The sequence below is a fragment of the Manis pentadactyla genome, chromosome 4 (genome assembly GCF_030020395.1).
Source record: "Manis pentadactyla isolate mManPen7 chromosome 4, mManPen7.hap1, whole genome shotgun sequence".
In the NCBI taxonomy this organism is placed as follows: Eukaryota; Metazoa; Chordata; class Mammalia; order Pholidota; family Manidae; genus Manis; species Manis pentadactyla.
The window spans coordinates 159,014,568-159,028,971 of NC_080022.1; the positions used below are offsets into that span (position 1 = coordinate 159,014,568).

At 49.7% G+C, this 14,404-nt stretch overlaps 1 protein-coding gene across 4 annotated transcripts in view; it reads left to right on the top strand.

Moving 5' to 3' along the window:
- The window catches only part of CUEDC1 (CUE domain containing 1), a 76,616-nt gene that overhangs the window by 36,502 nt on the left and 25,710 nt on the right, over positions 1 to 14,404 (top strand). Inside the window, exon 2 of one of the 4 annotated variants that reach the window (XM_036879928.2) lies at positions 10,277 to 10,363. The exons of 2 other annotated variants lie outside the window; for them this stretch is intronic. The gene's annotated coding sequence lies outside the window, so the exon portion shown is untranslated. Of the gene's footprint in view, positions 1 to 2,739; positions 2,798 to 10,276; positions 10,364 to 14,404 lie in introns of those variants that run through there. One more of the 4 variants, XM_036879929.2, reaches the window with a different exon arrangement.

Below are 14,404 nucleotides of genomic sequence, written 5' to 3' on the forward strand. Positions count from 1 at the left end.
ATTTGGGTGACAAAGAAATGCAAGTCATTACTACAGAAGTCAGTACATGGAGAGGGTTTTGGAGCGGCTGGCAAGGTTTTGTTTCTTAACATGAGTGGTTACAAAGTGTTTGCCTTATGATAATTCATTAAACTTACATTTGTTTTGTGCAGTTCTCTGTATCTGTTTTTTTTTTTTTAAGGTTCAAAGGAAAAAGGAACTTGCCCAAGGCTCCCTGCGGCAGAGGCAGGACCAGAACCCAGTTTCCCCTTGGGGGTCTCCATTCTTTGAGGGTTGTCTGTTTACTTACCTCCCAGCCCCCAGCCTGCAGCTTGCCAGAAAAACTGCTGACTTACTGCTCATGCTGGTTGACTTTCAGGGCCAAGCTGGGGCAAGTTGTGGGGAGAATGGCAACTCCCCTTTGACTCAAATGGGGAACTGCTTAAGGAGATGGGTAAAGTTAGGCATGACGGTGCCCCAGCCATCGTGTCATGGAGTCTGGTGTATGTTGCAAAGGTGGGAGATGCTCTGACCGGTTTTCTCTCTGGTTAGTTCAAAGACACACCCAGTCATCATTTGTGTTCTCAGAACCCCTTTCAGTTCATTTTCATAGCCTGGTCTATCGGATTCCTTGAAATGATGTTTTTTTTTTTTCTTTAATAAGCACCTACTCCCTGTCCTCCACTCACGCATGTACCCCTGCCTCAGCTGCCCTCTCCCTCTGACTTCTTCCCATTGCTGTGGAGACACCCAGGGAGGCAGTTCTGGGGCCACTGTGGGGCACACCCAGAATGGGTTCAGTGGATGAGCCCTGGTGGTGCTGAGCAACCCCTTCCTCCAGGCAAAGCAAACCGGAGGGCCTTTTCTGAATCTGGTCTTCTGAGACCAGGACCATGTGAGTGTTAAAACCAGAACATGGGCTTCTAGATGGACTTCTGCTTCTCTCTGCCTGGGGTGCAGGTTTCACAGGGCCTAGGCCAAAGCTTTGATCTTGGATGAGGCTGAGGACACCAGTGCGGAGAGGACCTGGTGCTCACCTGCCTAGGAGGAGGAGTCTTTGCAGTTAGCCACCCTTCCTGAAGGATGTGGAAGGGTTCCTCTGTTGGGAGTCAATTACCCACAGTCCTTGGTCTCCCCCAGATGCTTGTAGCAAAGCACTCCAATTACAGTACACCAGGGCTTCATACTATTGAAGAGGAGGGCTCCCCTTTAGGCTCTAGAATAGTACTGTCTGACAGAACTTCCTGCAATGTCAGACATGTCCTAAAACAGGTACCTTTCAATATGATACCATTAGCTTAGGTGGGTATCAAACACTTGAAATGTGGATGCACAACCCAGGATTGAATTTTAAATGTTATTACTTTTAATTAAGATTAAGATTCATATCGCCACACATGACTAGTGGCTACCTTATTGGACAGGAAAGTTCTAGAAGACTTGGGTTTCTGAGAAGGCCGAGAGTGGCCAAGGAGAGGTGTTTCAGAACTGCCTGCCTCCCCCTTTCTTATGCACACACAAACACACATGATACATCTCAGGAAGGCTGTGGATGTGGTGGCCTTTCAAAACAAAGCCCATTGTTGAAATATTCTTATCTCAGGTCAGGCAGAGATGCCACTGACCACAAACGTGTGTGGCTTCTCTGTCGTTGCTCACTTGGAGATAAGCAGGGTAAGACCTCAGGAAATTGTGTACCTAGGAAGTCTGAATTCAGCAGGCACAGGCTTCAAAACCTGGGATCCCACCCCGGCAAGCCCACACTCCTGGCTTTGCTTCTCCTCTTTGGGAAGAAAGGTATTGGTCTATGCCTGGTAACTTGCCAATGAGCATGCTTGTGTGCATCAGGGTAGTCGGTTCACACTGGCCGTTTCAATCTTATATCCTATTCTGGATTGAACAGCTTGGCCTCAAGTAAGAGGGATTTTTACCTTCTCACGAAAGGTAAAGGCTGGGGCAGCTTTTAGTTTCTTGCTTTAAAAATGTATATATATTTTTTAGCAAGACGGGTAGTGGGACTGAAGATGCACTATGGTATTTACCATATAAGTTGGCCTTCTTATCCCACCCCTACCACAGCCCCCAGTTTCTACTGCCTAGAGCCTGGGAGTGCTCTCTGATGTTTGTTGAATGAATGAATGAATGAGTGTTTCTGCATGCCAGAGCACCCTATGGGACAGACCTCTTCTTATCCTCTCCCTCTAGGCTCCTTCTGCCCTTCTCCTCTCTCCGTGCAGTATAGGCAAGCATCTCCCCGCCACCACCTTTCTGTCCAAGACTCCCAGAATCATACTTCATTTTCCAGCACACTAACCTTTTCTAATAGCTGTTTCCTAATGTATCATACATAACCCAGCTATTCCAAATGTCCCAGCACCATCTCCCCCAGATCCCATGGCACATGTGACTCTGTAGGCCATGTGAACAGCCCTCATCAACAGGGTGCCATTGTGCCCTGGCTCGCCCTGTGCAGCTGGGGACAGAGCCCCTCTGTGCAGGCAGGATTTCCTGTGTGCAGGTTGCCCTCTGTCTGAATAGCCCTAGTAGTGCCCCCTTCTACCTGGTGATGCTCAGTCTCTTTTACATCCCAGTGCCACATTCCTCCTGATTCATGTCTTTATTTATTTTTATTGTGGTAAAATATTCATAACATAAAATTACCATTTTGACCACTTTTAAGTGACAATTCAGTGGCATTAAGTATCACTGTTGTACAACCATCACCACTATTCATTGCCAGCATTTGCTCATCATCCTCAACAGAAACTCTGTGTTGATTCAACGGTAACTCTCTGCTACCCTGTACCCCCAGGCTCTGGTAACCTCTATTCTAATCTCTGTCTCTAGGAGTTCACCTATTCTAGATACCTCATACAAGTGGAATCATACAGTATTTGTCCTCTGTGTATGGCTTTTGGTGTGTTTTCAAGGTTCATGCATGTTGTTATCAGAATTTATATATATATACATTTTATATATTTTTACATATCGTATTTATCATATATCATATATATGATATATAATATATATCATATATCTGATATAGCATATATCAGAATTTCATTCTTTTTTATAGCTGAATAATGTGCCATTGTTCCATTTGTATAGACTATACAGCTATTTTGTTTATCCATTCATATGTGGATTGACAGTTGGGCTGTTTCTATCTTTGGGCTATTGTAAAGAATGTTCCTATGAACACGGGTGTCTAAGTATCTGTTGAATTTCTGCTTTCAGTTCTTTTGGGCATACATCTAGGAGTGAAATTGATAGTTCCTAGGTAATTTGTTGTTTTAACTTTTTTGAGGAACCACCAAACTGTTTTCCATAGCAGCCGCACCATTTTAAATTCCCACCAGCAATGCACTTTATTATTATTTTTTGACTCTTCATTTTAAACTATGGAGATAATGCATGTTTGTTGAAAAACTTCAAAGGATACAGAGGAGCCTAAAGTAAATAGCAAAAGATCCTTCCTCATGGAATCGTTTAGATAACTGGTACATAACCTTTGGTGGGTATCCACTCAGACATCTTCCTGTGCATATCCAAATGTACAAGTATACACTCGGGCACTTCACCTGAAATAGCAGAGCACACGGATGGCCCTGGGCTTGACTTTCTCATGTTGTTCCACATTGGCTCCTGAGATCTGGGCTGCATGCTTTTCCATTTTGTGGGTGTATCTTGTGTTGTTTATTGGTCACTGGATATTGAGAGACAAGTGGGAACTTTCCCCCTTTTCATCCTCCCAGACTGCTCTGCATTTACAGCATTGCACATGGGGGCTACCGTTTTATCAGACTGCAGGGAATGGGAGCTGAACTTGGTATTAGGAAGGCCATGTAGCCCCAAACCACCTTCCCCACCAGTCTCAGCTTTTCCCAAGTTGCTTTCCATTCCCAGGGCAGCTAAACTAAGCTGAGCCATGGCTTCTCTGTGAAAGAGGGCCACCCACCTGGCCTTAGCTAGCTGGCTGCCAAGGCCAGCATGTCCTCTTCTCTGGGAACTATGGCAGTCAGCCTCCTGGGAAGTAAGGAAGTAACTTAGAGCTGGGTGGAGAGGTGAGCAGCGGGCCTGAGTGTGTGTGTGTGTGTGTGTGTGTGTGTCCGGACTCTAGCTGTAGGGGGCAGGTGGGTGGGGTTCTCTTTGGAACTATGAGAGGTGCTTGGGGGGTCACCAAGGCATGCAGTCCCCTCACGCACTCGGAAAGGCCTGGCAAAAGGCCACCTTCCAAACCGAGGGCCAGTCAGGCTTTGGCCAGCACCTTTCTCTGCCTGGCCCCAGGCAGCAGGGGGAAGAGTACAAAGAGGCCTGGAAAACCCATAAACTGCATAATCAGCCCCTGCATCTTGGCCGCTTGACTCTGTTTATTGCTTCCTGTCCCCGAAAGCCCTTTGCAAACAGAGCAGCTTTGAGGGGGTGAGTTGGACCTGGTGGGTGGCCTGCCCCTGCCAGATGTCCCACAACACAGAGGGAACAGGCATCTTCCCTAAACAGGCTGATTCCTTTCCACTTCTCGCTGTTACCCCAAGCCAAGCTGAAGGAGGATAGGAACAAGGGGATTTTCTCAGAGTGTGAGAGCCCCCCTGCAAAGGAGGGCCATCCCACCAGGGAGCAGTTTACTTTGTAATTGACAAAGGACAAGGGTCCCATTTCTACCAATTTCCTTGAAGGCCTGATGGTTAAGCTCTAATGAGGTGCAGAAGGGGAGCTGGGTAAAGCCTTAGCCTCTGCCTGACCCCTGCAAGGGGCCCATTCCCTGGGATCTAGAGACAGTCCTGGTTTTAAGGCTATGGGGCTTGCTCAAAGACTCTTTTATTCTTGTAGTTAATCTTATGGTTTTAAAAATGGGTTTTTCCTTGTCGACTAACTTTTCTCCCTTTCCTCTTCATCACCTCCAGAGTGAACTAGTTCAGTCTTTTCCCACCACTGCTGGTGGTTGAGATGTGACTCTTTCAGGGATGAGCCATGGCCCCTAAAAATTGCCCTACACACTGGGGGAGGGTGCCCCTCAGGGCTGTGTGCTGGCTTCCTTGCACCTGGGAGACACTGGGGAACACGTGGCACCTGCATGGTTGGAGGAGGGAGGCTGTCTTTCAGGAAGGAGGGGGCAGGAAGGGACCCCAGAGCTGGGGCGCCCCTTCCGTGGTCGGAAGCCTGAATTCTCACCCTCCCTCAGCTGCCTTCTCCTTCCTTCCTAAGCTTGGCTTCCCTGACTTGGAAGCCGACTACCCACAAAGCTCCGATTTACCCCCTGTTGGAAGCCCTCTCTGCTGTAAAGAGCCATGGAGATGGGCTGGCCTGCGCTCTCTCTGCAGACCAGCCACGTGTGCAGGGCCTTGGGTTTGCCTGTGCTGTTTTGCAGGGGGCCTGTCTAAGCAGACTCCACGTGGGACCTGTGTGTGTCTCAGCCTGTGCTTTTTGGTTGTGCAATTCAGAGTCTGCCCCACCCTGCCAGCTCCTTCCTGAAAGTGAAATTCTACAGCCCTTGCTCAAGAACCAAGCTCATCCCTGCATGTTAATGATTCTCAAGTATGGCCACTTCCTGCTGCCCAGCCTGACTCACTCGCTGCTGTCTGGTGTTGATCAGAGCCCAGACTGGGATGGGGGATCCTGCTGGGGGTGGGGTGGGAGCGTAGCAAGGCCCCTTCTGGGCCTGGGACTGCTGTGGCAGAGGAGGCATGTGGCAGGACTGGCCTGTTCAGCTCTGAGCTGGAGTACACCCACTTCTTTTCCGTCTCCCTGCTCTCCAGCCTCCTCCATGCAGCCACTCTGTGCTTGTCCAGGATGCCTGAAGGTGGGACCCTTGCCAGGCTGACCTCATGTTCCTTGCCCCTCTGGAGATTCAGTTTCCCTTTTTGCCCCATGCCGAGGTCAGGGGTTCACCATTGTAAGTGGGGTGACAGTGTGGTGAGTGGATGGAAGTGTGGGCTTTGCGGTAGAATCCTGATGCAGCCACTTCCTGGCTATGAGACCTCAAGTAAGTTATTTAATTCCTCTGTGCCTCAGTTTCCTCATTGACAAGGGAATACTTCCTACCTCAGAGGACTGTTGTAAGGACTGCATGTGGATGAAGTACTTAGCACAGTGCCAGGGTGAGTGCTCTGCTGTCCGGCACATGCCCAGCCTAGAGCCTGGCTGAAGGGAAAGGGTTTGTGGTTTCTCCTCCAGCAGTGTACACTGTTAAGTGTTGTACACATGTAAAGCACAAGCATTTGGAGGTACTCAGCATTCTCAGAGTTAGTGAACCATCTATTCTGGGATTCTTAAATGACTAGTATCAGCAGACCCTGGCTACAGTGCCCAGATGTTTCCCACTGTTGGAAGTGCATTTTCATTCTTGCCTTTCCTGTTCATCCCGCTGGCTTTAGTTAGTTTGTGTGCACACACAGACTCACCACACGAAAAAGTGGACTGCATCTGAATTCACCTTGTGTCTGGGGGCTGTGTTGAGAGTCCCCACAACTCCAGTGTCAAGGATTTACAGACCTTGAAGGACAAATCGATCTTATGTTTTACTGCCAGCAAGCAATGAGTGAGCACAAGCTGAATACGTTAAATTTTAATAATGATCATCAAGGAATCAAGGGACTGAGGAATGTCTAGCTGCTTTTGGAAGGTCCCAGCAACTGTTGGGTGCCCTCTTAAGTCTGGATAACCTTGTAACCCACTCGTAGGCTGGAGCCATTCTGGCTACACCCTCTATCCTGCCCAACCCCTCATGCTCATTCTGTGATGGGACGGAAGGAGCTCCGGATCCACACGCCCCAGACTGGCCAGTTCCCTGTGACAGACAGAGCAGGTGCATGCTTGGGCTTGTGGGGTGATTTGGCAGAGCTTTTGTTTGAAGACTGTTGACTAAGCCCAGGTGTACAAACCCAATGTTTACAGAATCCTGGTTGGTTCAGGCTGGAATGAAGAAAATAGATACTCAGGGGAGTGGGGAGGTATATGGACAATCAGAAAGCCATTTGTTTAGGGCCTGGAGGCAGAGATAAGGTATTTTTTTGTAGATATCCCCAAATAAACTGGATAGGAATTCTTTTTAATGTGTACCTACAGTGTACATTGGCTGCTACAGGGACTGAACAGTCCATGAGACTCAGTTCATACATCTGTGGACCACCTTGGGACCCTGGGCAGACACAGAGGATGTCAAGGATGAAATGGGTCTTGGAGATCACTTAGTCCTCCCTGCCTATTTTTCAGATGGGAGCCTGGAGGCCCAGGAAGTAAAAATAACTTGCCTAAGGTCATAATTTGGCTGGTTAGTGATGGAGCTAAAACCAGAATCCAGGGCTCCAAACGGCATCAATTCTGTAAGGTAGTGTTTCTCACACTCTTCTGGGTATCAGAATGACCTGAGGAGCTTGTTACTATGCAGATTCCCAGGCTGCACCCCTGGGGATTTATAGTGGGGCACACATGTCAGGGGAGTCTCATGAAGTCTCACAGTCCTCTGAGATACATTGCTATAATGCAAACAGCATTTGCTTCTGAGACTGGCAGAAAAGCACATTTGCATTCCCCCAAGAGCAGGCTGGTAGCAGTAGGGGAAACAGGTAGGCGCAAACAGTTCAGGAAAGGAGAGCATGAGGGATTAAATCCAGGCTTTAAAACACTTGCAAGTAACTGGTGTGTCAGGAGACTGGACAGACACACTGGTCTCTGCCATGTAAGGCCATGCCGTTTGGATGTGGACAACCTCCACATGACTCAGTATCCCTATCTGTAAAATGTCTCCGATAATGGTAGAAGGTATCGGTCTACAGTTCTCGATTATGGTTGGGATTGACACCATGTGTGAGAAGCATTTGCCTAGCACTCAGTAAATGGCAGGTTCATTGATTATGCATAAGTGCTAGGGGAGTACGTTAAGGTTTCTGCTTAATGTCCTTGCAGAATGGACTTCTGCTGAGGATTTCCATTGAGGAAAGGATTGTGGTTCCATAGTTAAAGAAAGGTCTGGGTCCTTCCAGCCCTGGGGGACTAGGACTCAGCCACCTCCTTCTGCAGAGGCAGCATCATGGTGTATACCTAGTACAGTGATGCCTTTCTCTGGCCCTGATCTGCCCCCATCCCCACTCATGTCATTGCATCCCTAAAAAATTTCAGTGATGAGAAAGGTTAGACTGAATAGGGACTGTTTCTATTTTCTAGAGGTGGAGACTGAGGCTCTGGAGGCAAAGAAGTCTGGTTACGGGACCCTTAGGAGCTCCTAGCCCTTCCCCTGACTGTCATATTGGAGGGCCAGGGTCTGCACTCCCTTCTAGGAGCTGTTTCTGCAGGCAACCAGGAAGGCAGTATCTTAACCAGGTTGCTCCGCTTCCCAGTTTGGGCCAGTTTTACTGCAAGTTAGGTCAGCCCGACGTCATTGTCCTGAACTCCGGATGCTATAAAAATCATTCTGGACACAAATGGGGAAGAGGGAGAGAGGGATGGGGTCTCATCTTACCCTGCCATCAACTTGGTGAAGGGAGTGGCTTGCAGGGTGGGCTGCAGGAGGGGAGGGTGCTGTGCACATCAGTGTGTGTTTAGGAGAGAGTGTGGCTGTGATTTTAAAAACATAGTTCCAGAGTTGGCTGAAGAGTGGAGTGGGTTGAGTGCCTGGGCTAGACAGGAGGCTTCAGGAGAAGTCTAAAGAAGGCATCTGTGTCCTGTGGCTGGAGCGCCTGAGAAGAGCACGGAGCACTGTATGAGTGAGTGGGTTTGAGTGAGCTGGTGCATGTGGAACACACAGGTGTGAGAGCTGTACTGGAGCATGCCAGTGTATGTGCCTGCCCTGGAGATCACTGGCCAGGGAGTCTCATGATCTGGGTTCAAATCCCACTCTGCAGCCTGGAGCTCGGTGACCTTTGGCAATGCGCACCATCTGGAAGTGAGAACAGGGGCTTTCTCCCTGCCTTACTAACTGTGGAGTCCCCAGGGGCATGTGTGGGCACATGAGTCTGTGGAGGCGAGGCAGAGTGGATGAATGAAGGCCTAGGGTGGGGAGGGGATGTCTGGCGCAGGCTTCTGGGCTCCGGGGCTGTAGAGAAGGGGTGAAGGTGTGGAGGAGGGAGCAGCCTGTGGCTGAGAGTAGCTGGCCTGATAAGTGGCTCTAAACAATCCCATCTGCTCTCTGGGCTGGGCCCTTCTCACTGGGGTGGAATTTCTGATGGTGTCCCTGCTGCCCAAGGAGGGCAGCAGCCCTCCCAGCTGCAGCTGCCGCCTGTTCTTTCGAAGCTCAGGGCCAACCACCCCCTCCTCTAAGCCTCTGCTCTCCAACCCTGGGACTGCATTCCTCAGCTGCCAGAGGCGGCACTTCTGAGGCAGCCACTCTGCCAGTGTGCCTGTGCTCCTGTTGTCCAGGGCCCAGGGAGCACCCCCACCCCAGGGCAGGCCCCTGTCAAACCATGCCCCAGCCTCCAGGAGGAGTGGGATGCCTGGGGAGGCCAGTCCCTATATATATTCCAGAACCTTCTCCTGTGGGTAACTTAGCCAGGGCAGAGTATGGTCAGGAATGGGGCTGTTGGCCCAGCTCTCTGCTCCACTCAGGGGCCCTGGAGCCTTAAATCCTGGAGGACCCTGAGGGGAGGCCTTTGTGCTACACACTCTCCCCATATTCAGGGTTGGATTCAAGCCAGGCTCTAGACTTAGCCCCTGAGAACTATGTGACCTTAGGGCCTGAATGGCCCACAACAAAGTTTTATTACAGCTGCCCCCTACCAAGAGCTTCTGTGTGTGGAGCCTATGGGTCTGTATGACATGAATCCCACTCAGGAACCCATCTGAGGAGGTGCAGGTACCCGTTCTAGAGAAGAGGAAGCTCACTCAGAAGTTCCGCTCACCAGGCACTGGTGACCAGGATGTAAGCTGAGCTCAGCCCGCAGCTCAAGCCCACTTGTAACCACTGAGCTTCATGTCCGTTTACCCGGACTCAGCACCAGTGAAAACGAGCTGTGGCTCTGCCTCCATGGGCCGCCCATACTGTGGTCTAGCCTCTGGAAAGCCGTGGCATGGGCCATCACCTTGCCCACAGGGCCTTCACCCTCCCCTGCAAGCCTGCCAGGAGGTGGGCAGGTGGCTGACCAGGGGGTTTGGGGCAGCACCATGGGAGGATGGGTGCCTAGTTCCCACTGAGGTGGGACTGCAGCCAAAGCAGAAGCGGGGAGGATTGAGCTGGGATTCTAAGTATCACAAGGGTTCAAAGCCCTGGTGACTGTGTACTTTGCTCTTTTCTTTTGGTAAGATTTTTTTCTGTCATCATTCAGTTTTTGTTTATTTTTTGTTTTGTTTTGTTGTTTTAAATCAGAGAGACAATATAAGGTGGAAGTTAAGAAGAACATGGTCTCTGGGGCCAGACTGTTTGGATTCAAATCTTGACTCTGTGTGGCCCTATGTAAGTTATTTCACCTCTCTGAGCCTTAGTTTCCTTATCTGTAAATTGCTTTACTGTGGGGCTTTGATGAGACAATGCATGCCAAGTGATTAGAATGTGCATGACACATAGTAAGTATACAGAGATATACTTATAATTATTATTAAAAAATAATTCATGTCCATTATAGATAATACACATATGCAAAAAGAACATAAAAAATCACTGATAATCTCACTTTGATAGTCTTTATAAGATTATTGTTTCATTTTTAAATTAATAAGTGTACACAAATCAAAATGTACAAGATATATATATAAGGATTTACAGAGAAAAGTTCCTGGTTTGTCTTTTATGGCCTAATTCTGTAGAATTAGGAAGCATATTATAGAACATAGTTCTATAGAACCAATAGAATATATGGAATCCTATATTACCAGTTTCTTACGAATCCTTTCAGAGTGCCCTCTTCCCCCCCCACACAGACAGACATACCCATGCCGTAATGCAGTGCAATATAGTGACATATGCCCTGTTCTGCACCTTGCATTGTTCTACTGAGCAATAGGTCTTGGGCATAGAGACCTATAGAGATGCCTCATTTTTGTTTACTACTGTATACTATTCCACTGTGATATTCTGTGAATTCTATAGAAATGGAATTCGTGGATCAGTGGGTGGGTGCAAAGTGTGTGTGTTAGCATGCGGGAGAGGGAGCGGGAGCTGGGACTTCTGTTCCCAGGACCCTCCTTTGCCTCACCCTGAGCACCCTTCCTTAATCTTGGTTCCTTGGCCTGGATTCCTTGGGCATGCCAAGATACTGAACTGTTTGGCATCATTGACCACCTGTCCCAGGGGCCTAGAGACATCTGTTGCTGTCCAGACTCCAGGGCAAACCACACAGGCCCTGCCTATGGAGGGATCTGCAGCTTAACTGCCTGAGAGAAAGGCCCAGGAGGGGCACCTGGCCCCTCTTTCCTAGGGAGCTGGACCCGGGCCAGCATGAGATCATGCATGGCGCTGGCCCAGCTTCATTGCCTTGCACCTGAGTCGCCAGTGGACCCCCCCATCTCCCAGTTTGGGGCACTGCACTTGGTCCAGGTACACATACATTCTTGCCAGTCCAGAGGGCTCCCCAGGGCTGTGGCTCCTGGGTGGGGCAGTGGGGAGCAGCACCCCCTCCATCCACTGAGGTTTGATCTCCCAGGCTCCTGACTTGAGATTTGTGGCTGAGCTGGTGGCATTTGTTGATGGAGAGAGAGAGGGATTGTTGGGGAAATAGTCCCAACCAGCTCAGGTAGAGGCAGAAAACAGTTGGTTACCAGACAACTGATAACCTTGGTGGGACGGGGAAAGGTTTTTGCAAGACAGCTGCCACAGTTCTCTCTCTCTGGATGAAGATTTGTCTGCAAACTCCTCCTCCCTCCTTCCTTGCTCCCTGGACACAAGCACCAGGCACCCTTAGCCTCTCCAGCCTAACTCTGCCCTGTTAGGACTCAATTCAAGTCACAGTTGCTGAATTTTTGCTGTGTGCTCTGCTGTCTGCTCAGCTCCAGAGAATACAGAGGGGTGTTCAAGCCCGGTGGATTTAGAATGTCAAATCTGGAATCGGACCTGCTGGGCCTAAGTGTCAGTTTGGCCACTTAGCTATGGGACCTTGAACAAGTTACTCCACTCTTCTGTGCCTCATTTTTCTATTAGTGGAATGGAAATAGCTCTGGTCATATGTACCTCATAGGGCTACAGAGGGAACGAGGAGTTAACATGCATAAGGCACTTGGAATAGTCGTTGGCTTCTCCAGCAATAAATGTTTTGTTATTATTACTGTTAACAATATCCTACCAAGACAAGCCAAACAAATGACATGTTTCTCATGCCTGAGGAGCATCATCTGGGATATTCTCAACTGGAATGCAGAGTTGGCTTCTTAATGGCACCTTATATGGCAGCCAAGTCCAATATTTGGGTCTTGGGAGCAGAAATGAATAATGGGGTCCTTAGGACGGAGGCTTCCGGGCCAATCCTTCCATAGGGGAGGGACCTTATTGACTTCCTTTGAAATCTCTTGCTCTAGTCCCTACCTGTAGCCCCCATTGGCTACAGATCTGCCCACAGAAGTAAGGTAAGAGAAAATTGGGAAAGAAAATGTCTTTTTTCCCTTTTATTTTCTTCTACAGATTTTTCCAAGGCAGGGGATTTTTTCTCTGCCTCAGCCTTAGATTGGACTAAATGATGGGGGACAGCTCAGAGAGGTGAGGGGCCGACCCATGGTCACCCAGCAGGGTTGGGCAGAGCTGAGGCTCTCTCCCCTGCTATCACTTCTCCTCGTCTTAGGTTCAGCCAAGCCTCCTCTCCCCAGTGGCTGTGCCCAAGGGTCCTCTTGGCCCTTCCTGATTCCCCACTGCCCCCCCTGCCCAGGAGAAGGGCACAGGTGTGGCTGCCCAGCGCACCAGGCCTCCAGGCATCTGGGGAATGAGGTTGGCTTTGTTGCTGCCCCAGCAGCTGTGGCCGTTTGAGTTTCCATTAAGCCATTTCTGCCCTTGGGCAGGAGCAGGAGCCTCAGCATTTAAAGGTCACCAGCTTTTGAAGCTACAGCGACATTAATAGCTTGTGAAGAAAACAAGCCTGTGCAGGGACACGCGGACAAGGCATCTCTCTCAGGGTTGCCCCCTTCTTCTCCCTGCTAGACACTCATGTGCTCACACACACACTTACACACTACACACACACACACACACATTGACAGCCTCTTTTTGCCTCTTGTTCCCCTCTTCCTTTCACCCCCTTTCGAGGCCTCACCAGCTCAGAAGCCAAGAAGCTTGGTCAGACTTCCCTGCATCCTGTCCCCATCGCACCAGAGGTGACAATCGGGCAAGGATGCAGCCACCCTGGGCCTCTCCATTAACGGGTGGGGCCATTACGCACTTGAGGTTTCCCCAGGACTTAACCATGGTTAAACAAGTGTCCCAGGGGTCATATGACCTCATTCTGGCCCCTCTGGCCTTTGCAGCCTGGATTCCTGATGAGACAAAGTAAGCCTGAGCCTAGTCTTCGCATACGGGAAGTGAAACAGCTGGCAAGCAGGTTGTATCTTGCCTGCCAGTTCTAATCACTGGTAGTGTCTTGCCCAGAGCACTGTGTTGAAAAGGGTTCTGAGGCTGTGTGGGTTCCATAGAACAATAATACCTGGATGGATTAGTGATGTCTGCCAGGGACATGGGATAGAAATTGATGGTATGTGTGCCTCATATTTCCCACCTCGGAAATAAATTACTTTGAAACTCTTTGAGTCTTGGATTCCAAGAATCCTGGGTCAGTGGGGTGGTTCCTCTCCCTTTTAGTCAGTCTGCGGATGGGCATGGGGCAGATTCTTGGGCTCTGGGAGAGAAGCTGCTGTTTGCCCTTTTCCTGGGAGCAGACATGGCCTGAGTCCTGGGACACCACCTAGTGGCCTGGCTTGGTGCTGCCACTGGACTGGGTCCAGATCTTGGCAAGGACAGCGAATCCCTCTGCAGGTGGGGATCACAGCAAATATCGATGGACTCTGTCCCTTCTCCTTCTGGGATTTTCAGAGGAGAGAGCCAGGGTTGTGCAGGGACAAGTGCTGGCTTTGGGCAGTACCACCCCCTTCCAGAAGAGTTGAAAGACAGTGGAATGTCAAGTCAGATCTTGATTGGGGTCAGCCCCCTGCCCCCGAGAACTGATGCAGGCTTGAAGAGGGGACTTAGTCTGCCATTGGCCTTGTGCACCATGGAGGAGGCCTGCAGGCCAGGTGGTAGGAGGCTCGTGGGACCTTACCCATATCACTGACTGCCTTGGCCTCAGATGCTTTGTCTATGAAGTGGGATAATAATGCATGGCCCTAAATGAATGATGGGTTTCTTGAAAGGACTAAATGAGATCAGAGAGGAGAAAGGGCTTTGGTAATGAAAAGGCCCCCAACTCCATTACGGTGAGCCCAAGGAGGAAGGGAAGGGAAGATAGCCCACAGGCATTGTGCTCCTGCAGTTTTTCCTCTCTTCTTTGCTTATCCACCTAACAAATCTATAGAGCCAGCCTCT